Here is a 25819-nt window from a genome sequence, read left to right on the forward strand (position 1 = left end):
AAAAGCAAGGTGAATTTACATCAAAATTACAGAATTTTGGGATAGCAAGTGAAGAGTCAACCCAAAGAATGAGGGATAATTTGTGCAAATGAAATATTTCATAAGGAACTTGTACCTAGAATATATAGCAACTCTTAGAACTTCAGTATTAGAAAAACAAATATCCTATTAAATATTCCCATATGGTCCAAGGATAATGAACAAGTATCTGTCCAAAAATGATACGCAAGTGGCCAATAAGTACATGAAAAAATGCTCAACATGACTAGCCATTAGGAAAAGGCAAATCAAAACTACAATGAGACATTACTTCACATTCACTAGGATAGCTACAATCAGATAAAAATAACAGCAAGTTTTGGAGAAGATGTGAATAAGGGGCAACCCTCATCCACTATTGGTGGGAATGTAAGATGATGTGACCATCTGGCAGTTTTCCCAGAGTTAAACACAGAGTTACTCTAAGATCCAGCAATTCTATTCCTATGTATATAATCATGAGAAAAAAAAACATATCCACACAAAAATGCATACATGAGTGTTCATAAGAGTACTACTTATAACAACCAAAATGTATAACTGCCTAACCACTCATTAACTGATAAATGAAAACCTAACATGTGGTGTACCTTTACAATGGATTATTACTTGGCAACATAAAGAATGGACTGGAACATGCTACAAATGGATGAATCTTGACATTATGCTAAGGGAAAGCCAATCACAAGTGACTACATAATGTATGATTCAATCTACATGTAACATTCAGAATAGATAAATTTGTAGAGACAGAGGTAGATTAGTGGCTGCTTCGGGCTGTGAATACTGGGGGAAATTGGGAGGGTCTGCTAAAGGATTTGGGGTTTATTTTTGAGAGGATGATGATATTCTAACATTACTTGTGGTGAAAGTTAAAAATTCAGCATACTAAAACTTACTGAAATGTTTGCTCTAAACTGGCAAATTTATGGTAGGTGAAGTTTATCTAAATAGCTGTAAAAAAATAGAAATAGAACAGTAAATGAGGAGTAAGAGTAGTCATTGTGTGAGGATGCCATTTTCCTCAACAGGATTTTTGGTCTCATCTCAGTGTGGGTGTTTAAGCACCAAGAAGAAAAGATGAAGGACATAGGAAAAGTGGAATGAAAGTGAGGCATCTAAATTAGACCCTGTCTCAGGTTCACAGTGAAGGTGTCGACTATAACAAACCATCTGCCAACACATGGTCATCAGCCAATCTTATTCAGGACTGAGGCAGAATGCTTAAGAGTGACCTATACCTCTTGTCAGTTTGGAATTCCAATTTATACTATTCACATGGTTTAGTAATCTCCAAATTGAGGAAGTACATAAAAAATTGCCCCAGGCTAACAAGAAGGCTGGGCACCTGGAAGAAGCAAACACCTTACAGGCCTCACAGAATTTCCCACATCAAAATCACCACAGAGGATAAGTTCACATCCTGAAATTACGAAATGCAACACCACAGAATTTCCAGGAAAAAGAATCAGCAGTGAAACAAATATTAGCCTAGACACCATTAGAAAATGGAGGGATGTGATGGCAACTATTTTTTTTTTTAAAGTAAGGGTGCCTGGGTGGCTTAGTTGGTTAAGCATTCTTGACCTCAGCTGAGGTCTTGATCTCAGGGTTCAAGCCCCACATTAGGTTCCACACTGGGCATGAAGCCTACTAAAAAAAAAAAAAAAAAGAAGATGAAAGAAAAAATCTAAAAAAGCTTGTTCAAAATGTTCAGAGTTGTTAGATTTTAAAAGAAACTAAAAAGAAATTCTGAAGAAAAGCAGAAATGAGTGTTTTTCAATGTAGTGGATGGATTCAACAGCGAATTAAACAAAGTGAAAACCAGTGAGCTGGAGGTAGGGATGAGAACATCTTCTAAAATGAAGTGTAGAATGAATCAATGAATGAATGAATAAATAAATAAATAAATAAATAAATAAATAAATAAATAAATAAATTTAAAAAATGAAGTGTAGAGAAATCAAGCCAAAATATGGAGAAGCTGCTAAGAGACACAAATAAGACCATGAGAAATTCCAAACTCTTCCTGAGTCAGTCAAGAGAATGTCAAGACTCAATATTAAAGTGAGAAATACCTGAATTCTTTTAGCGTACTGATTCTAGAAGCCAGAACAAATCCTCACCAAGATCCTTTTTAAAGCCATGCCTAGACACACCAGAGACAGCAGAATAGGGACAATGAAAATATCTCAATCATCCAGAGTTAAGAATTGTACCTTTACTCATGAAGACCAATTCTGTCACTTATACAGACAAGATTCTCACCAGGAAAAGCTGAGGCCAGAAAACTGTACGGTATTTTCCAAGAACTGAGAGAATATAACTGGCAGCCCTGAATTTGACAGCCTATCATCCCAAATTACAAATACCTCAATAAATTAAATTTTCTTGAATGATTACACTTAATGAATAAAAGCTAATCACATTACGCTTCCTCCCTCCACTCACAAGGAGCCCTCCTCATAAGCCAAACCCACAAGGAAACCACAGCAAAAAAGAACCTCTGGCTGCAGGACATAGAGGTTGGACTCCCAAGGCAGAGAGTAGTAGGTGGAGAGGAATGAGAAGACAGAACAATTTATTCCTCTAAGCTGCATGGTATCTTGTAGCATTTCGATTATTAAGCTTTGGAACCACAGTGGTATCTACACTACTTCATAATGCCTGGTCACTTTAAGATTCAAAACAAGATAATAGCAGTAATGGATTATAACCCATGCAATAAAAGAAATTAGTATGTATTGATATAAATAAGGAAAAATTAAAAAGCCACTGGAAGGCCCACTAATAAAACGTAAAATGACAGAATTTTAAAAATCACTCCATTTCAAAACCACCCTTGTCATCATTGACCGAAGCAAGAATCAGCAATAGACACTACAGTTAGCAAGTCAGTATTTGATTAGGTACAGCATATTTACATTGTCCACAAGCATCTCTTCTCAAAACACCTTTAAGTTATAAAAGGAGAACATTCATTTTCGAGTTGAGAAACCTAGTGCGAACTACCTTAGCCAAGTGATCTAAGTTAACAGAAAAAGGTGACCACATGGGCCTTTCAATAAAAGTGTGATGTGAAGCTAATTAAAAGGAAAATTGAGACAAATCCAAATTGAGGGATGGTGTGTGAAATAATTTACCTGTACTCCTCAATAATATCAATTTCATTCAGAACAAAGTGAGGCTGGGAAAGTTCTTTAGAGTAGAGGCCAAAGGAGCATGACAACAAAGTGCAATGCATTATCTTGAATTACATCCTGGAGTGGAGAAAAACAACTCTCTAAAGGAGCCTATTTGTAGAATTGGCAAAATGTAAATAGATTCCATCAACTGATTAAGAGTACTGTCTTATAATATATGTGGGGAAAGAGAAGTATCATCTGCAACTCACTTTCAAGTGGATTAGAAAAAGAGGTAATATTTTTTTAAAAGAGGTAATATTGATATGTGGAGTGAGAATATGAGAAATCAGATGGGGCCAAATGCTCATAACTAATAAATCTGGATGAAGAATTCATTAGGGTTTTCGTATTCTTCTCACACATTTAAATTAGAAGTTATTTCAAAATAAAATTAATAACCCACAGCAAACAAATCAACTCACAGGTATGAATTCTGTAAACTTAACAATGCTGATCTTAGCAATTTTTACTAAATCCAAAATAAATCCAAAATAAATGCACTGACATTAGGGAATTTTTTCCATTTGTTATGTTATATGTGGTATGAACTTCGAATGATCAAAAACTCAGTTGGAAAAACCACACTCAGCACAGCCAAGTTTAGCCAGCAGGCCATTTCCTTTTATGGAATATGTACCTTTGTTTCTGCAAGGACATAATGCAGCTTTGAATTAAGTTGTCTTAAGTTTAGTGGCTGTTTCAGTCTTTTCAGTGAATCTGTAAAGGCTTTCAAATGTCACCTGAGTGTTAATCTCTTCCATTAAAATAGTTTCAACAACCAACCTGAAATTATTTTTCCTTTTTCTCCCACAATAGTATGCTTTCATTTATTCAGCTATATAGAAACTTAAATTTATTTGATATCCTTTGTATCTTCACTTCTTAAAGGCCAAAAACAAAAAAAAAAAAAAAGAAGAAGAAGAAGAAAGAAAAAGAAAAGAAATTGTAGTAGCATCTCAGTTTGTGAATGAAATAGCCCAGCTTTTCCTATTGGGAGACTAATAGCATCATAGCAGAGAAGGAACAGATGAGCCAGGGAGAGCCCATGACCTTAGCAGAGAACATCAGCTTCCTGGGTCATTAGCTGGAGTGTGATGATGCCCACTCATATTTATTACTGTGTTCTATTCATTGCTCTTGTTCTTTGTTCGTATCTCTACAACCAAATTTAAATTTCATGGAAAGTGCCTCCTCTGTACCCCATGGAGAGCAGAGACCATATATGTGCTTTGGGTTAACCTTGGAAATTACCCTGAAGGAGAGGTACTTCTTCCTAACCCATACCACACCACACCAGCTATATTTGAATAACATGGTTGGCATGAAAAAATAAACCGGAACTTAAATTCCTGCTTGCCTACTATTAAACTCCTCCTCAGGTCCTAAGAGAGGTTGAAATCTTACAGATGACTTAAATTGGGTTGCCTTGCTCAGGGTTCACACCCAGCACACATTAGAAAGGGATTGGATGGGACAGGACGGGGCAGGGTGGCATGGGATGAGACAGGGTGGGATGGAAGCCAATTTAGCTGAAAGAGAATGACTCAAGTAGAATGGAATTCATGTCTAAGGAAAGGACAAAAGGGGGCTGTACTCAGTCAATTAAGCACGATGGCACTTCTGACCTCAAGCTCTATGGTATTTAAGAAATAAACCTCATCATTGTCAAGAAATACCCCTGCACCATGTTATATCAAATAACCACCATCCAACTTTCCTGAAGCTTACATTTGGCAAATACAAAGGTTTGTTTTAGAAAAGTTAATTCTGGGGTTGACTGACAGGAAAATTGAGTTTGGTGGGAAGATGTGGGTCACAGGAGGCAGTCATAATTTAAATAAATAAATAAATACATACATACATACATACATACATACTGAAAAGTGGATCAAAAAGAACAATGATTTTATCCAACCAAAAGGGAAATGTGCCCAGAGGAGGAGAAAGGGAGGGAGGGAGGAACAGAGCGAGGGAGGGAGGAATGGAGGGAGGGAGGGAGGGAGAGAGAGGGACAGAGAGGAAGAGAGAGGGTGAGGGGAGAGAGAGGGAGAGAGAGAGAGAGAATGTGAGCGAGCACACAAGTACCACAACCTGGGGGAGGGAGTTTCCCTAAAACAAGGCTAGGAACAGTTCACTAAATGGCAAGCATTTGTTCAGGGTAAGGTGTCTGCACAAGAGTGAAATTTTCATCTGATATCAATAAGGTTGCAACAGAGCAAAAACGGGCAAGATTTCACAGAGATGGAAGGTAACACAGATGATGAAAATACAGAACCAGGTTGCTAAGATTTACCAAACCAGAGTCAGAGGATACTGTCTGAACTTACACATTATCTACCCAAAAATATGTGAACGCCCAGTTTTCTCCAATTTAAACTCGGTGCTTTTGCTCTCTAAATGGTTAACTAGGAAGAGAATATATTCGAGATCCATGGCCAAGAAGCAACACAGTCTTAGAGAGACTTCAATGTTATATCTCAATCCCAATTTGACAATTTTAAGGGGAAGAAAAAGCTGGTATATCACTGCTGTGGATTGCGAAACTCATATTCACACATGACTTACAGTAGAGAAGTTCCATCAGTAGGAATGAATCTCACAAAATCTCTTGAGTCAAAAGGGCAAAAATCCACAGGTTTTGATGCTGCTTATTTTTGACAAAGGAAGAAAGCATAGGACGTGACTTCCAATTGGGTTATTGAGGACTAGAAAGTCGATTTTCTGATACTAAATCAAAAGAGAACTCACTAATCACTGAAATGCACTTGAGATAAATCCCCACACCCTTTTGTTTATTGGTATTATCATATGAATCGTAATAATTCCTCTATGGAAGGCATTGGTAACTTGGAAGTTATTTTAACAAGATTTTCATATATCTGTAAGCAACCTAATGAGCCAACTCGTAATATATTCATTTATTTAAGAGAAAACTCAGGGGGTGTCTTAATCAGGCTCACAATGCTATTAAGTATCAAATTTAAAATATAAATTCAAGCCGGTTTGGCTTCAAAGCCAGTAGCCCTAACTACTCTGTGACACTGTGGTTTGCCAGTTTACTCCATTTTACTCTCCATCCAATGTGGCTTGAACCCTGTACTGCCATTCATAACAATATAGGTAGTTGTACTTGACAGTGAAGAGGTTTTACAGCTGCACTAGAACTCTTAAAACTGTCTTTTTTTTTTTTGATCAACCACCAAAGTTGACATTTACTAGTTGCAATCAAGTGAGACAAAACAAAACAAAACAAAAAAGCCAGTCATAAAGCCAAAGGCATAACAGAGTCAATCCAAAGAAAGCACTGTCCTGCTCCTGTCACCTGCATTTACCATTTTTACTGTAGCCACCTGGGGCTCCCTGCAACCACTAGACTATCCTTAACCCTGTCAAGAAGGAATAGAAGGAATTTCCAGGAATCATCATCCCTCTAACAAGCAGTTCTCAAAAGATGAGACAGCAGTTCATGTGTAAACACCCAGTTTCCTCATCCCTTATGTTAGACAACTCTGAGACATTTGCTGAGCCTTCCCACCAGGTCTCCCCAGTGGGAATGAGCTCCAGCTGCCCACACAGAACGTATTCATGAGCTGAGGCATCCCAGAATTAACGGCCCCATCTTCTCCAGTTCCTTACTGATGCTTCCTGGGATCATCTTCCTGATGGAAAACTGCAGAAGAAAAAAAAAAAAAGTTTAAGTTTAGTGGTCCCACAAGGTAAAATCACTTATTTAGAAGTCAAATACGGCTTTACACATATGGAGAAAATAGCAACTGCTTTTTCATATTTCACAAAAATACATTATTTGCTCTTTCTCCCTCTTACACTAAATGTGCCCCCCAAAAATAATGAAGTAAACCAGATTAAGGTAATTTATTATTCCAAATTAATATTACAGATACAAAGTGTTGCTCCCTTCCCCCCACAAAACAAAACAAAACAAAACAAATTGATAGGCTGAAATCCTAAGCCACAGCATCTCAGAATGTGACTGTATGTGGAGACAGGATCTGTAAAGAGGTGAATAAGATAAAATGCAGTCATTAAGGTGGCCTCTAAAACAGTATGACTGGTGTCCCTTTAAAACGAAATGTGGGGGGCACCTGGGTGGTTCAGTTAGTTAAGCACCTGCCATTGGCTAGGGTCATGATCTCAGATTCTTGGGATCAAGCCCCAAGTGAGGTTCCCTTCTCAGTGGGGAGTCTGCATCTCCCTTTCCCTCTGCCTTCCCCCATCACTTCATTCCCCCCCACCCCCTGTGCTCGCTTTCTCTCTCTTTCTAAAATAAATAATATCTTTTAAAAAAAGGAATTTTTGACTCAAACTTCCATAGAGTCAGGGCCATGTGAAGACATAGGAAGAAAATGGCCATCTACAAGCCAAGGATAAGACATAAGCAAGGGCTTCAGAAGGAAGCAACACTGCCATGCCTCGAGAACCATGACAAAGTACTTCTCTGTCATTTTAGCCTCTCACTCTTTGACACATTTTTGAGGCAGCACCAGCAAACAAACACAGACAGAAACTGCTATTATCATTGTATTGGAAGGACCAGTTAAATATGCACAGGTAATGTCAGCAAATGCAAAGAAACTATTATCTATAAAACACCAGGCCAGACAATTTACATGCATTACTTATATTGATGGTAACAAATTTCCATTTTAGAGAGTTGCTACTGTCCCAAGTTTACTTCTGAGAAAACTAGAAGTTAAGGAAGGTGGGTACCTTCCCCGGTCTCACTGCTTCTGTCGATAAGACCAGAGTAGTGACATTCTACACCTGAGATTTGCTAGAGGAGCCTCTTAAAATAAATCAGACTATCCTCATCTGATCTTACACTATTAGTGATGCACAATCAAGGATTAGTAATTTCATTTCTCTATGATGTAGTTTCTCTATTTGTTAAAAGCAAGGTATCTTAAGTCTGGGTACAAGAAGAGATTATAGCAATTGAAGATGATAAATTCAGAATGGATTTAAAAGACATCTGGGCCTGAAAAAAATTGATAAGCCTAATTCTTCCAACCACTGTTGTAATCACATGGCAAAGACAAAGCAGGGTTCTCATGTGAAATTTCACTGGGTCTCAGCACTATATTTTCGTCTTTCAAGACAAGCAGTGAGCCATCCGTGGACACTTTCTCCATGTAAAGTCAACCTAATCATGCAGCAGCAGGGAGTTCACCAGTGTACAGGGGCCCATTATTCATCACTTCTGAGGAGCAGCTACTGTGGTCCTAGTTAGTGATTAAATATTTAGTGTCAGTAATATAGGCAACAGAGAAAAGAAAATACTGCACTTCTTAAATGCCTTGGAAAGCATATTGAAGGCAGCCAGTCAATCACATGAGTGACAGGCTCTGAGTACCTCATTAAAGGTGCTAAAATATAAAATGTGCTCCAGATCCTTCCTGCTTGCTTGCTCTCCCTATTAGGCACTATTTGGGACACTCTTGTTCACATTTTAGAACTAGCTTGAAGCAAAACTCACTATGAAGGACAAAGAAGTAGAGATTTTATAAATTATTTGCTTTACCACCAACTCTAGATGGACTTGATATATTGCCTGAGGCATTACAATGCTAGGGAGCCTGGGAGCTGTCCCCCTTTTAGAGCACAGAACAGCAGACTTGCAGCATGACAAAATAGAATAATCTGCATCCCTTCCATTGGACGTTCCTCCACCGCAAAAACACTGATGTATTCATGCACAGGCCTCCAGATGTTTCTCAACTAGGCACATGTGTAAGTACAACGACATATAGAGTACAGTTTGCATCTCTGTCCCCTGAAGCCAGTGCCAGCTATTTCAAACTGGGGTTATGACTTGATATAGGTTCACATACCCTAGTGAGACCTCTTCAGATTCTATCAAGGGCAGACCTGACACCCAGAATCTCAGAATATGATGGATTTACAGAGTTAATTAAATCAGGTGTAGAGGGATGCCTGGGTGGCTCAGTGGTTGAGCATCTGCCTTTGGCTCAGGGCATGATCCCAGGATCCGGGATCAAGTCCCACATCAGACTCCTTGCAGGGAGCCTGCTTCTACCTCTGCCTATGTCTCTGCCTCTGTGTGTGTGTATGTGTCTCATGAATAAATAAATAAAATCTTTTTTAAAATTAATAATAAAAAAATAAATCAAGTGTAGATGTTCAAGCTGCCTTACTAGACACTGGTCAGATCCCTAGCCTGAGGCATAGGCCACATAAGGTAGAGTCACTTTATAGTTCTGAGGGTACATTCATTGCGCCATAGGCCAGAACTCTATGATACCGAGGCTGTGCTAGCATTTCGGCTTTAACTGCTGTGTTCATCTGTGACTCTTTCTTAGACCTTTTCTTTGAATTAGCTACCTCTTTTTACAGTGACATGTGAGTCCAAGCAGGAGGAGCCACGGGGAACTCCATTCTATATGCAGTGAAAGTGTACTGCACTCCATGAGGTCTGGGCTGTTTTGTTCTGCTTCCAGGGAGAAGCAGTAGTCTCTGATCCTCTCTTGGCTTTCCAAGTTGGTCCTTGAACAGTTTGTCCCTATACGTGTTAGACATCCTGGTCCAACGAGGAGACACAGAAGTAGCTCATGGTCCCCTGGACACATTCCCCTTCAACAGCCACCCCTAGTTAGGCTCCATTATCGTCGATAACTTAACCTCAACCAGTCCACTCTCCTTACCTTTCTGATGGCTTAAGGATTGCTACAGATTTCATTTAGTAACTAATCCTGAGGAAGGGATTATTTCTTTGCCCCTGGCTTCAATGACCATGCCACCCATTGCTTAGACACAAAGGAACTTCTTTAAGTCTGCTAAAAAGACAGCACCCTTAAAAATCAAGTTTTAATTTTTAATTTTTCTTGAGACTTTCAACCATAGTTCCATCCCTAAAGGTCATATTTAGTAATGATTCTGCGTTCATACACCTGTCATCCAGGCCTGCAAGTCTTTACTACTAAAGTGCCAATGGAGGGGTCAGTGATTTTTAAATACAGTTTTGCTATTAGCCATATTTTTCGTTAGACAAATATGTTCATTCTGAAATAAAAGCTGTAGCCTTGCCCATTGACCAAGACAAATAATAATCATCGAACTTTTATAATTTTTGTGTATATGACAAGAACAGTTTAATGAATCCGTTTATGGCAGCACCATTAAATGTACATTCAATTATTGCCTAGAAATCCACCTTTAAAAAAAAGAAGACTGCAGGGAAAGAACCTTTTTCACTGAAGGATCATTAATACATTTACATTTTAAAATTACATCCCTAAGGGAGCCTGGGGAAACTAGTTATTTTTTATTTTAAGTGTCATTTGGTATTCCCTTTATTGCTTTATCTTTGTAGGTCAGGACAACGAAAAGAACTTGAGATGAAAACCACCTGATGGCCAAGAAATAAAAGTCAAAAAGTCATAGTAAGGATGCAGATACTTTGCTCATGCATTGACTTAAAAGAAAAATAAAATGGTCACAGACCCTTTGCTTTGAGAATTAAAGTACCTACAAACTAGCCTCAGCTTTTCTTCTCTACGCTGTGAAATGGAGGTGTTTATTCTTAAATATACCACCGTCAAAATGAAAAATCCTCCACCCCTCAAAAGAAGAAATTTCTCTAATCATTTTTTTTAATTGCACTCGGTTGCTTTTGCAAATGGAGCTTGCCTTGTCCTCCTGAAACACAAGCCCTGTTTCAGAAACAGAGTTAAAAAAAAAAAAAGTATTTAATAGGAACCATTGCTTGGGTTGACTTGTTTTTGCCTCGGGGTCTAACTTCGGACTTGAATAGAGTCTGTGTGGCTGCTTTCCAATGGTCTGCTGCATCATCATATAGCAAAACTGAATTGTTTTGACGAGAGCTGGTGAATAGGCTATGTTTGGACAGGCTGGGTCTGTTTTTAGCCATTAAAAGGGGCTATTAAAACTGCTGAGCTGTCATTAGAGCACATTGTGAGGTGCCCAAGACAAAGCAGCAAGAAGTAAATTGGCTTTCTGCATCCAGAGGCCCTGAGTCTGGAAGGACATTATACTGTCAGGCAAACTCCACTTAACGGTGCGGAGTGGAGACCAACAGTTGTACCAGGTGTGAGTGAAAGGAGCTCAGCTTGAATTAGACTCTGGAAAAGTGCTTTGCGTTAAAAGGAACAAAGAGAAAGAGAGACAGAACTTCAAGTTTCTAGTACTGGTCAGCAAATTGGGCCATGTTCTCCGGTTTCCCTTCTTTGCAATGCAGCAAAACCTCATTAATTTGGAATAATTGGAAGACGGAAGGTGTTGGGCTTTCCAAGTTAAAAATAAGGAATTACACAATATTTTTGGAATACAGCCATCATATTACTTTATAGCCCCAGGCTAACAATTGCTATTAACCAAAGAGCCTATTTAATATCTATAGTCCAAAAGAGCAATTTGTGATTAGCACACTACTGCTGATATGCAAATAGAATGCTTTAAGTTTTCGCTATTTTTTTTTAAGATTTCTTCAGTGGGATACACATTCCTCTCGCATTCTCTTTACACTATTGATTTCATTGGTAAAGCCAATTATAATATAATAATAAAACTTGCCGCAAAGCTATAAACTTGAGCTCTGCTTCCATTAGAATAATCTCAAATTCTGAAAGAGTCTGAATTATAAATGAGTTCGAAAAAAAATCTTACTGCATATTGAAATAGATACATTTTAGGACTCCGTAAGATTGGAGAAAAAAAAAATCAACGTATCTCTCCCTCTTGGGCCCCCTTTTCTTTCCTCCTTCTTAGGCACCTGAGCATTTAGCATGGCTATACCCATTACCTTTACTTCACCCCTCCCCTATTGGTTCCTTCATACTCATAGTTGAATATAACTTTCTCTTTCTTACCTCACTGTTGAAATCTTCCTAAATTGCATGACCATCTCAAGGGATGACCCTATCTCTTTCTTCTTCCTCAAGGCCATATTTCTTACACAAGTAGTCCACATTCTTGCCTTGCCACTCTTTCACACCCACTCACTCCTCCGCCCATCGAAATTTCACTTTCTGCTCCAACACTGCACTGCAGTGCAGTGTCTCAGAGGGACCCCTGACATTTAGCCCTTACATTATTTGACCTTTCCTTTTGTGGCAGAGAGGACCTCCAAGACAACATTGCATAGAAGTTGGAAGAGCAGGCTCTATTAATAACAGAATGCTTCTACTTTTTCACCAAATGATGCTAGCTAGACATTGTTGGTAGATACCTTCTATCAGATTAAAGAAATTCTACCCTGTTTTTTCTGTGTCAAGGATTTCAACTTTTTTAAAAAGTAATGAACGAGGACTGAACTTTGCCAAACAACTTTCCTGGTGTCTGAGATGGAAGATTTAAGGAATACACAAATTGACAATATGGGGCTTCAACTCTCCAGATTATCATTAACAAAGTAGTGCCTTAGGTAAGACATTAATAAGCCATTTTATTAGTCTGATTGTTCATTAGAGATAGAGTACAGATAAGACCAGTATATCCCTTAGTTATTCTCTGATTTCCTTTTCTATAAGATGAGTTTATTGATCCAAGACAATTTGTGTGGATACCTTTTGAAACATCAGGTATTCTATAAACAACATGGGTGAGAAAGTCCAACCCATATCCAGAATAGATACAGATTCCAGTAGAAACAATCATTGCATCCCTTCCCCCTACCAAATAGAAGGGATCTGGTGTAAAAGATTGACTCTCCATTACGGTTACCAAATAAAATGTAACCCCAACCTAAATTTGAATTTCAGATCAATGATGAGTGAATTTTGTCATAAATCTATGTCCCAAATATTGCATGGGACATACTTACATTAAAGAGTAACTCAATGTTAATCTGAATTTAATGAGGCATCCTTTATTTTTATTTGCTCTATCTGGCAACTCTAGTTCAGGTAGCTAGCTGTCTAGCCTGTCCAAAGAATGGTGCAAGATCAAAGATTAAAACCTCAATGTCTCTCTCTGCTGATGGCCAGTGGGGCAATTAGCAATGTCAGGAACTACATCAGCCTTGGCAAGAGGAGGCCCTTATTATTGGGTACAAGAATAGCCTTCATTTCCACCATCATGGCCACCATCTATGTGCCCACTGTGGTATAAAAGTGACTTGAGAGAGAAGCTGTACTGAATGAGTCATCCTGCACATTTGGTCTCTGAGAGCATCCTCTACAATGAAATACAAAGATTCATACACTCTGTGCCAATCCAATTAGCCTATCTTTATGCTTTTCCACAATTTCTTGACCAGCTGGACAAAAAAAAAAAAACAGGCTTTCAGTATATGTTTGCCTCTCCAGACAATTCTCTTTCCAAAGTGAATGACTAAGTGTATCGTTCATATGTCTGCCAAATAAAAGAATATATCTTTACAATGGCCTACAGGGCTAGACTTGAGTGGAACTACAATGTAACAGTACTCCAGAGTAGCACCCATCTGCCACAGTGACCCATCTGTGGACTACTCTTGAGTTTTTCAGCTTCAAGAGTTGGTTATAGAGAAATCCTTATAATGCCATACTAGTAGCTGATGAACAGGCTGCTGTCATAGAAGACATACAGGTCTGGCTCACCTATTTATGTAATTTGTTAGTATCTTCTGTTTCTACCCGAGCCTGATCCCAAGTATGCCATTTTCATCATACAACAGATTTCTATTGCCTGGCCAGATCTCATGACTTGGTGCATCTGATAATACACATTTCCTGATGGGTAGCTCTAGTTGCATACACAAAAGGCCTAGTCAGGCCTTCAGTCTTTATTATGGTAAAGTATCCCAGGAAATACATTTTACATAAAGTACTCATTTCTTACAGAAGGCATGATCTTGCTAAAATTATCCTATGGGTCAGAGATGTTTCATGGCATCTTTATCAATAATAGATACCTTTAACTTCATCAGATCTTCTGGGCGATACAGACTTAGGAACCACTTGCACCTGTTGTAGAAACCTCTTAATTTAGACCCTCTTCTAATCCAGTGGCTTTGAGAGGCCCTCAAGAATGGATGAGAACACTCATCTAAAGTAGAAGTTAGCCTGACTTCAACACCACAAAGGTCCAAGAGGTGAAGAATGTAACAACTGTCTTTGACCTCAGAGGGGATAATCCAGTGTGCCCATACCACTGGCATAAACACTATCATGGTGAATGCCTTTGTTGCCTTTCTGCATAACATACTGCAACAAGCTTATTAGCTTAAAACAACCTATTTTTATTATCTCACAGTAACTATGATTCAGAAGTCCAGGCATGGTTCTATAGGGTTATCTGCTTTGGGGTCTTACCAGGCTGCAATCCTGGTGGGACTGGACTGAGTCATATCAAAAGCTTAAGGAAAAATCCATTCCCAATCTCCGTCAGTTGGCTAGTAGAATTCTTCTCCATGCATGTCTATGGCTAACTTCTTTTCTTGCTAGCTATCAACTAGAATCCCCCCTTAGGTCCCAAGGCTGCTCATAGTTCCCTGAAAAATAGGAGTTTTTTTTACAACATTTGCTTTTGCAAAGCCAGCAGGAAAACATCTCCCTCTTTAAGAAAGACTCAGTTCATTTTATGGGCTTTCAAACAATTAAGTCTGGTCCAATAAAGATAAACTCCTTTTTAAACTCAAAAGAAACTCATTTGTTACCTGAATAATATCTCCAAAAGCCCTTCATGAGTGCCACACAAGATGATCTAATTACAGGAGTGATGTCCCATCCCATTACAATGTTTTATAATCACTAATAAGGAATAGGAATATATGTTGCCTCTAAAATAAAACATTGAAGAAAACATAACTGATTTAACTTGCCAATTTTTAAAGGTTTGGAAAATCTGACTGAAATCCATATGTCTAAATTTTTTTTTCAAATATCTACCTTTTCATCCTTAGCAGAATTTAAATATTTGGAAGTACCTGTGCTTGAGAGATTCAAAAGCTTAATATTTTGAATAATCTATAACCCAAGTAATATAATTTTTAAATTACCCACCAAATTTTCCAGTTTCAGTTTATCTTGCTTATTTCCAAAAGTTCTCTTTAGATCTCCACAAATATATTTTGCCTCTAATAGATCTTAGTTCTTCGACTATAGTTTCTATTCCTAGTTTAATCACTTTAAAGTTATGTATTTTATAGAATCAGACAACTAACTCAAGCCCTTAAGATATTAAGTCTTGTTTTCTCTTAGGTGTATACATTTTCTTGTATGGTTTGTGAGTGTGAACCTTTAATTCCCATTATGAGCTCCTCTTCACTGATATGTGCTCCTCAACCGATACTTATGGAAATTCCTATGTGCCCTATATTGTTGAAGGGTCCTTTCTGAAGAGTTCTGTTTGCTTTTCATCACAGTGGGACCAGATTTTACACTAATGTTTCAGTTTCAGTTCAAAATATTCTTAAGTAAAACATATTTGAATTCTATGTTTAATCAAGTTCAATTTTGATTTCTTAGGGGATTTCTTCTTTTTACCTGCAGCTTTCCTGTCCCTTCCCTTAGATATTTGGAGATATTTTTCTTGCATTGAAAGGGCAAGCCTTCTAGGATCTCATCTTTAGAAAAGGGTCTCAGTCAAGCTTCCTGACTCCTACAGATCTAGGACTATGTCTACTATCCCTCTAAGAATGACATAACCGTAGTCCTTTGTTCTTGGAACTCCTAATATACTCTGAGTTTCCCCAGCAGCAAATCACACGCTCATGGCTCTGGCCATTAAGTCCTTTCTTTCAAATTTGACTATTTTTGAATACAGAATTTTATGCTTTTAAGTTAGATAGTGTTAAACCTCAATCTCCAAAACAGCAAACCCATGGAAGTAATCTATTTAGAATATGTGTTTAAAAGTAATAATGTTTGTAGACATAAAAAATTCATGAAGGTTATATTAAAATGATTCAAATGTGGGAGACATTCCTTTATGTTATGGATTTCTCTGTTGCCATGGCATAGACCTATGGCCACTGAGAAATGGGAAAGTCACCATTATCCATGGATTGAGAATCTCTGCACACATGAGCAAGGATACTTACCTATGAATGAGTTCAACTACAGAAAGAGGAACATAACCACCATTTACCAAAAGGGAAGGGATCCAATGCTATAGCAGAGTATCTTTAGTGACTTTCCATTGGTAGGTAAGTGGCTTGACACTTTAAATTATAGAGAGGTAGCTAAAAGTCACATGTGTCACATGATAGTTTTATGTCAGCTTGGTGTGCCTACAGTATCCATCATTCCAACACTAATTTGGGTGTTGCTGTTAAACTACTTTGTAAATGTGATTTCAGTTTATCATCAGTTGACTTTATAGGTGGAAGACTGATCTGGATCATCTGGGTGGGCCTGATTCAATTGTTCAAAGGATATGAGAAGAACTTAGGCCTCCTTCTAGAAGAAGCAATTTTATCTATGGAATGCAGCTTCAGCTCATTCCTGAGTTTCTAGCTTGCCTTTCTAGACAGTCTGCCTATGGCTTCCAGACTTCCTAGCCTACCACCACAATCATAAAAGCCAATTCCTTGCAATGTAGTTCCTTATATTTATCTTTTATTGCTTCTATTTCTCTGGTAGACCCCTGACTAATATATATGACATTCTGTACTGGATTTTATTTTACATATGCACAAGTATCTGAAAACATTAAAAATTGTGTTTACTTCCTTATTCAAAATAGCCTGAGAAAGATTTTTAAGACCCCAAGGAATCTTAGCAGAGAAGTAGTCCATAAAATACATATCTTTGTGTACAAGGAGTCTACTATGCACTTTATGGGAATATGAACAATCAATGTGAGGAGTACTGAGGGGGTTGGGCTGTAGAAAAAGAGGCCAGAGCTCTACCCACTCAATTATGGCCCCATTTCCTGCTGTGCCTCAGATCCCTGGGAAAGAGCCCTTCTAAGCACTCAATCAGCACAGTCTCTCAATTATAGAGAAACTTCACTTTTCCCACCCCCAATTTAGGGAGGAAACAGGGAACCAGTATAAAAATACAAAAAGGACTGAACACATGTAACGAGGACTAGGAATATAAAGCAAGAGAGTATAAAGTCTGAGACTATGTCTTTATGGCCTAGAAAACAGGAGACTCAGCAGGGAATGTGATTACAGTCCATAAATGTCTCTGAGTAACCATATACATGAAACAGGGACTTACTTACCCTGGAAGAAAATGCTTAGGCAAGGCAAAATTGCATCAAGTTTTGGAATCAACATTTTAGACAGGAAGAAGAACATTTTGAAGGTAAAAAATCAGAGAATATGAGTCATTGGCTACATAAGACAGTCACAGAAAAGGTGAGGTGAGCTGACAGTTGATCTGGCATGTAACAAGTCCAGCGTAAACGATAGCAACACATTTTGAATGAAGTCATGTATTATTACAACAAAAGATGCAAAAAACTAAACAAAATCTCTACAGACAACTTCATTTTTAATCATTTACTCAAAATGGATGCTAAGTTTCCATAGGTAACAGGGGAGGGGCTAACATAAATGTTAGTGGTCAGTGCAGCCCAGAAAATGTGACCCTTCAAGAAGCAGGAGAAGCAGTGGCCATACCCAGAGTCTCATTAGAAATGTAGAGTCTCAGGCCCGATCCAAAACCTATTTGTCAGATTATTTCTCAACAGATCCCTCACTAAAACACATGCACAACAAGGTTTGAAAACCAATAAAAGAAAATAGGAATACTTACATACCCTCATAGCCCTGAAGAAACTTAAAAGCAAAAATGATAAACTTCTTAGATCTTATCATTTAATTACTTTTTTGCCAAAATGATATATTGATTTGTTGACTATAAAGGAGCCTCCAATCAATGATATTAACATTAATGTTTATTTTCTTGTAATTTCAATATCATATAGTCTGTGAAATATTCGTAAAGTCAGTCTGTCATTGACTGACTTTGCTGTTTATTAATAATACCATTTTTACTTTTGTACTCTGCCAGTGGACACATATGGTGACAGTTGTCAAAAACAGTCATTTGGCTAAGAAAATATTGACCTTTAATAAGTGTCTCTGAAATTATGACCCTGAATGGTTTCCCTCTGCATGGCCTAGAGGGAGATTAGCCACAGACAACTGGACCAGGAAGACAGGAAGACATTGACTGATATGACCCAAAGTCCCTTGGCTTTCCATGTCATTACTTACCCGCCATGTAAACTTGCTTTATTAGTTCACTTTTGTGAGTCTCAGTTTATTTATCTGTAATAGAGACATAATGATGCTTCCCCTTCTAGAGGAGAAATGAATGGACAAACCAATGCCTATGGCAGAATTTTATCAATTACTAAGGCCACAGAAATGTAGGGATTCAGACACCTCAGAGGGAGACTAGCGATCTATGATTACTCATCACCTGTAGAACTCCAGTCTGGAAGCTGTTGGCTTCACTGCAGAATCCTTTGGTCCCCAATTCCTCAGAAATTAAAAAGACTTCTTATTTTCTAAGATTCTATTTAGGAAATTAACATACATTTAGTTGTTAAGCTACCTGGCTCCTTGCCAGAAGTCCAAGGCAGGAGGAATAGCAAGTGAATTTTCCACAGTAATGCCTTTGCAGCAAGAGAAGTCTTCAACCCTTAGGTAATTCTTGAATACCAAGTATTTGGTTCCATTAAGCATACATTTCCAGAAGATGGCTACTAACGTTATGAACATATCTGAATTCTTAAACCAAGTTTGCAAACTAGCATTTCATATATTTTTTTATTCGTGCCACAACACTCTCTTTTAAAAAATCATGGCCAACATTTAATAATGTGGAGAGTCACATAAAAATATGTGAACAGGCTGCCTGGGTGGCTCAGCGGTTTAGCGCCGCCTTCAGCTTAGGGCCTGGTCCTGGAGACTCGGGATGGAGTCCCACGTCAGGTATTTTGCATGGAGCCTTCTTCTCCCTCTGCCTGTGTCTCTGCCTCTGTCTCTCTCTCTGTGTCTCTCATGAATAAATAAATAACATCTTTAAAGAAAAAAATATATATATATATGTGAACAACTTTTGATTTGGTTATTCACATGTTTTTGCTTCTTCAGTTCTACTCCCATGAAATATAATCAGACAACCACCTTTTTGTTGGCAAATAGTAATTTTCACAACAAAACTAAGAAATCTATCACAAAGAACAGTCTAGTATGAAGTTAATCACATGGATCCAGTGAATAAAATGCCTAAAATGGGGTAATTTACACAATTCCCCCCAAATCTAATAAATGCCATTGGAGTCAAGATAATTGTATGGGGATTTATTCTTGATTTAATTAATTAATGTCTATGAGCTATTATCAGAGTTGACAATAACAACTCAAATTTGTTCCAGCTGCCAAAATGCTGATGGGAGCGCATGGCTTTATTTGACTCTTTGGGCCCACACAGAAAGCCTTATGAGGAATGAATACTGGATTAGCCACTGGCTCTGTGGATGTGTGCAGTAGTTGATGGAATGTGATGGGGGAAGTGTGATCTATGCCAACTATTATAACATTGATTGTCTTATTACTGCTAGCAAGAATCTAGATAAATAGACTTTGCACGCTCTAAATGAAAGGAAAACTACCCTAGGTGTATCCAAGTCAAGGTACCATTTAGTAACACATAGCCCTCGGTTAGGCACTGAGGAAACATGAACCCTGTTTTCTAAGACCTAGCAATACAGTTATAAGAGACAGAGATTCAGTCTTCTCTTGGCCCTACAGCCCAAGCTATTAGCACCTATAATCCATCAAAGGAGGAATTGTTGCATCCACAAGTCAAGCACAATGCCTGACACATGCAAATGCTTCATATATACGTGTTGGTTGAATGAATGAGTGGATGGATGGATGGATTGATGGATGAATTAAGGCCTGTGGACCTAAATGCTAACAAAGTAAGGGGAGACAGCTTTTTATTTATTAATGAAGGTTGAAACCCAAAGGAATGTATCAATTAAATGGCAGATCCAGTACCCTTTATTCCAAGACTCAATTATCTTGACCACACCCCTACTTAGGGTCATGTGTAAAATTATCTGTCCTTTTATTTTATTCAATAACTTGGAGTATCAGTCATGATCCTTTCTCTAATGGTCTTACGAATTCAGAAAAAGAAAAATGAAGTTCTGTTCCAAAAAAGATAAGGCTCTTAGAATAGATCACAGTGAGTCTACTTTTCAACATTTCTGAAGATCTACAAAGGTGGCAATATTAATTACTTTATGTCCCAGTAGTTGTCTGTACTCTAAGTTTCATATTGGGACACCTAAGTGGCTCAGTGGTTAAGCATCTGCCTTTGGCTCAGGGTGTGATCCTGGGTCCTAGGAACGAGTCCCACATCGGGCTTCCTGTCTGGAGCCTGCTTCTACCTCTGCCTGTGTCTCTGCCTCTCTCTCTCTCTCTCTCTCATGAATAAATAAAGTCTTTTAAAATTTTTCATATCCACCTAGATACAGTGAAGAGGAAATCTCAAAAATGAACTTTGATACACATAAACTGGTTCTTTTTGTCTTGATCTTCCCACTTCCTTCTGAATTAAATATCCTACCTTCCTTAATTTGTATGTGGAGAATAGTTAAACACTAAGTAGACAGTTGCACCACTTTCCCAAACATTGTCTGCACAAAAGCAATCCTAGGACAGCAATCCAGGTGGATAGTAAAGTCACTAAAGGGCACTGAGATCCTCACTCTGGCCATCAGAGCCAAGCTGCTACCCAGATGAGCAAGTGCCATCCCCTCCCCCCATGATTGGTCTAACAGTTTCAGTAAGGCACCAGGATACAGGAAACAAACTGATGGTTGACAAAGAAGGAGATTTGGGGGGATGTGGACAAAATGGGTGAAGGTGAGTGGGAGACACAGTTTCCAGTTATGGGATGAGGAAGGCACAGCAATAAAAGCCATAGTACAGGGAATATAGTCAATGGTATTATAATAGCCTTGTATGGGGACACATAATAGCTGCATAGCCGAACCTATAAATCTGTGGAATCATTGTGCTGTACACTTGAAACTAACATAACATTGTGTGTCAACTAAACTGAACATAAAACAAAGTAAAGGGGAAATGTGAAAGAAAAAAAAAAGCACAAGGAGCCACAGAAAATTAGACATCTACATTCTTGAAGCTCCATGGTTAACCTCAAATCCCTACACTGCCTTTTTCTAACCTGGTTTAAGAATCTGCAGTTTGGAATATAAAACTACATTATTAAACTATCTCCCTCATCCTATTTTCTTCTTAATGCTGTATACTAAATTCATAAAAAAAAAAACTTTCAACTTTTAAATATAACATTGGCAGAGAAATAGGGTTTGTACCTCTTCTTTGAAGTAAACATCTGTTAATTACTCTGGTGCTGGAAAAATTCAGGTTGTCTAAGGATTTAACCAGTTTAATAAAACAGGACTGAAAAACAGCCAACCTGGTAACGCCATTAGACTGATTGTCTTCTGTAGATATACAGAATATATGAATAATAATTTTCTCTTCATAATTCTTGCTGACTTGAAGGCATGATCGAATAGTACATTTCTGATTAATCCAGGCCCGAGTCCACATAGGCACATGTGCAGAGTTCTGATAAGGTGAAGAAAGATGTGTTTCCATGTCAACAATTTAAAGGTTGGAACTATTTGGAGTTGTTAATATAAACTTTGATTTTAGCTCATTGACTTTGATGGTTTTGCAACGAATAAATTCTAACACAATTATAATGACTGCTGAAATGTATTAAATCTCTAGAGAAGCTGGAAAAATGTGTACGCATGACAGGTTTGTCAATCACCTCTTGTTCTGATTACGTGACATTACCATGTGATTTTTCTTAACTAGAAAAATGACATTATAGTATTTCCTAGCAGTCCAAAAGGGAAATATTGTGTCACTCTTTACAGGTTCCTCCAGTGTCTTTATATAATGCCCCCCAAATAAACAAATAAATAAAGCCAGAGACTCTATCCTGAGGCATCACACGATTTCATCAGCTTATTAATACTCAGAAAACTGCAACATCATTATCTTAACTACAGGCGGTAATATCATTGGCAATAATTGGAGAGTTGTGATGATTCTGGTCCCTGGGTATTATTCCCATCAGCTTTTCTATTTTTTTTCCCTGGGATTCCCTTATTCAGAGGCAAAATAATGATAATTTTATGTTGGAACCCTTGTAGCCTCAACTGGAAAAACCCAAAACAAAAAGAGATGGTCTATCAATGATTATCAAAAACCCAATGTCATTCTCCCAGGATCCATAAAGCTCAGGGAATGCACATGGGAAGAGAGGCCAAAAGAGAAGAGATCCAGATCATGACCAAGAACAGAGGCAAGTCATGGTGTAAGGAAAATGTGGGGGAGATATGGACAAGATGGCATAAATCGTGCTGGAAAAAGTTTAAATTATACATTCTCCAAATCCTCATCATTCTCATACTCTAATTTCAATCTTTCTAAAAATAATGAGGAACACATTACATGGACTAATGTCTGGTATTCACACATGGTAGCCACAAGAATGTGCTCCCCTGCTTCCCCCAAATTCCTGCCAGGGAAGCTCTGGGAGCCGCCCTCTGAGAATCCCACCAGTTTCTTTGCTAAGGCTGCGCTTCCTGGTGCTGCTTCCAGTGAACAATCAAGAGTAACAGACCAAGACCACTTGGTTCCTGGGTGACATGACACACCACTGTCCTAACAGCTTTGGCACACTTCCCTCAGAACTGTATGGTGGTCTAAGACACCTGCACCCAACTTTCCCATCTTCTCACTCTCCCTTAAGTCAAGGTCAGACCTCCATCATGAGCTAACAGTTCCCCTAGGCTGTCCTGATGCAATCCCCATTTTCTATGAAAAGCAATTCTCCCGAAAAATTTCTTACACTTTTAATCCATTTTGGCATTTGTTTCCCTGAGGACCCACACTCATTCATCTCAAGGATACTTCACATTCCCAATGGAGACTTTAGAGTAAGGGATTAACATTTGTTGAACACTTACTCTATGCGAGGTATTTAACAAATAGGTCTGATTTAATTGCCCCATCAACTCTGTTTGCTAGTATTACCCTACATTTAATTGTTAAGACAGCTACCCTCTAACAGTTGAAGATTTAGACTGAACCATATGAAATCACCATTTTTAAGTCAAAAAAGGGCCAGATGTTGGCAGTTTCTTGTGACTAAAACCTGTATCATTTGCCAAGATCACACAACTACAGCACGTACATAACTCACATTTGAACCATTTCTAATTCCAAAACTCACATTCTTTCCACTGTACCCCGGTGTTGCAGAGTATTTGGTGAAGAGAAATATGCAGAAATCTCACCCCAGGGCTTATTCAAAGTCTTAGTTGACATAATATACATCAAAGGTATCCTAGAATATCAAATATCCTAGGGGCACTTGATTATTTCCATGATTTTTCTAGTTCTAGAACTTTCCTCTATGCTCATAATAATGTGAGGGTTATAATACAACATGAATAACATATATGTGTATAATGTAAAGAAAAAGCCTAAAAACCACTGAAGGCAGGAAGTGGGTAGTTTTTGTTCATGTTTTTGTACATCTACAGTTTCTTTTCCACAATGGCATGTGTTTACGTGCATAATAAAAAAAAATTAGAATAAAAATCAGGGGCGCCTGGGTGGCTCAGTCATTTAGGCATCTGCCTTTGCCTGGGGTCATGATCCCAGGGGCCTGGAATAAAAAGCCCACATCAGGCTGCTTGGAGCCTGCTTCTCTCTCTCCCTCCAAGCATGCTCTCTCTGTCTCACTCACTCTTGCTCTGTTTCAAATAGAAAGGAAGGAAGGAGGGAGGGAGGGAGGGAGGGAGGGAGGGAGGGAGGGAAGGAAGGAAGGAAGGAAGGAAGGAAGGAAGGAAGGAAGGAAGGAAGGAAAGAAGGAAGGAAGGAAGAAAGGAAGGAAGGAAGGAAGGCAGGCATCAAACTATATTGCTAGTGAATCATTCTCCAAATGCACCCATGATCCCAGTGCCATTAGTCATACACTCTAGGCAAGAAGTAAGCTGGTAAACAGTGAAGAAAATGCATTCTTAAAAAATCTTTTCTGCTCTGTCCCCAACTTGTTCTAGCCATGGGCCATTTTGGCTGCATGTCTAGGTTTGTTCTGAAGATCTTGTCCTCAGCCTAGTAGTGAGAGTGTGCCTCAATGACAACAGGTCAGGAGAAGGGAGGCTACCCGGTCATTGGAAGCTCTGAAGGAATTCCAATAGCTCCGTCTCAAGGAGAGAGAACCTCAATTCACAAAGATTCCTAAATGAATTCTGAACTTGATGCGCAACTAATGGAATCTACTTATTACCCAGAGACAAATTCCAAAGATAAAATCTGAGCTTCTTTAACAACTATTTGTTAATGGGAGGTTAAAAACAGATGTTTCTATAATGACAGCCAAGCAACTGAGCCACAGAGGGCAAATATTGACCAAAGTAAAACCCAAACCAATATTTTAGCTTAGGTAATAAACTGTGATATTCAGGAAACCCAGATTTTGTTTTCGGCTTTAAGCATTATTAATCATTTTAGAAAGATATTATAATCTCCCTGCCCTGACCTTGAAATTTAGTGGAAGCAAAAAAATCAGATTTAGGAAATCTTGTTCTAAAGGGGAAGGAAAAGTTATTTCAGCAGTAATAAAATCATGTGTCACTTTCTGCTATTTCCATGGCGACGTATATATTCCTAGAGTATAGCACATTTGATTAGAAAACTTGTGTACTTGTCTGTCATCTGTCACTAGACTTGGTGTTGCCTGCTGGTAGAACCCCTAAGTACCCTATTCAGACACCACTCCAGTCCTTAACTAAATATAGAGTATTTAATCAACGCTCGGTAACTCTATATTAAATGGGAAAACAAATGGGCAGATTTGTAATACAACATTATAGCTTATGAAGAGCCTTTCCCACAGCTGATCTCCTTTAGTCATCGTGGGAAATCACGGAGATAAGCGGGAGTAGCAAACCATCCTTTGGATGCAGTTACACCTTACAACACACTGAGGGTGAGCAATTTACCATTTACCTCCGTTATAGCTTGAGGACATACCCTTGATTTCTCTAATGTTCAAAGAACAAGCACATTATCAACACGTGCATCAGCTTCTGGAAGCCTCATATACCATTCTGGGATTTTTATATTGGATGACCTAACAAAAGCCTTTAATCACCCCCCAAGAAAGCATCTATTCAGTATGCTTCTATGTGGTGTCATTTATAGATACTTTTTTTCATGTCACGCTCCTAATAGCTCCGTCAAATATGGACCATCACGATCTCAATGTGTAGATAAGGAAAAACTGAGGTCACAGAACTGAGGTATGATATCCCCATATCATAGAGCTAGTAAGTGCTATCTTCAGAATTTACCCCTGACAATCTGGCTCTTGAGCCCTTAAGTATATGTGATTACCAGTTTGACTACACTAAAACTTGCCTTTGGTTTGGCCTAGCTTCTCATACTATCTAGGGTAAATATACAAACAGATGGTAAAAACAATTCATGCTAAAAACACCCAAATAAATGGCATAATGCTTGTAAAAATTGCCCCTAAACTTTCATTCTTTAAGAAGAAGAAAAATCATATAGCGAGGTTTAATTA

At 38.4% G+C, this 25819-nt stretch overlaps 1 long non-coding RNA gene across 1 annotated transcript in view; it reads right to left on the reverse strand.

The window, feature by feature from the left end:
• The window catches only part of LOC129495087 (uncharacterized), a 567660-nt gene that overhangs the window by 370477 nt on the left and 171364 nt on the right, over positions 1–25819 (reverse strand). The window contains exon 4 of the long non-coding RNA XR_008661454.1: positions 6861–6894. This is a non-coding gene — a long non-coding RNA (uncharacterized LOC129495087). The remainder of the gene's footprint in view (positions 1–6860; positions 6895–25819) is intronic.

Source organism: Nyctereutes procyonoides, unplaced genomic scaffold (assembly GCF_905146905.1).
Source record: "Nyctereutes procyonoides isolate TBG_1078 unplaced genomic scaffold, NYPRO_anot_genome, whole genome shotgun sequence".
NCBI classification, from domain to species: Eukaryota; Metazoa; Chordata; class Mammalia; order Carnivora; family Canidae; genus Nyctereutes; species Nyctereutes procyonoides.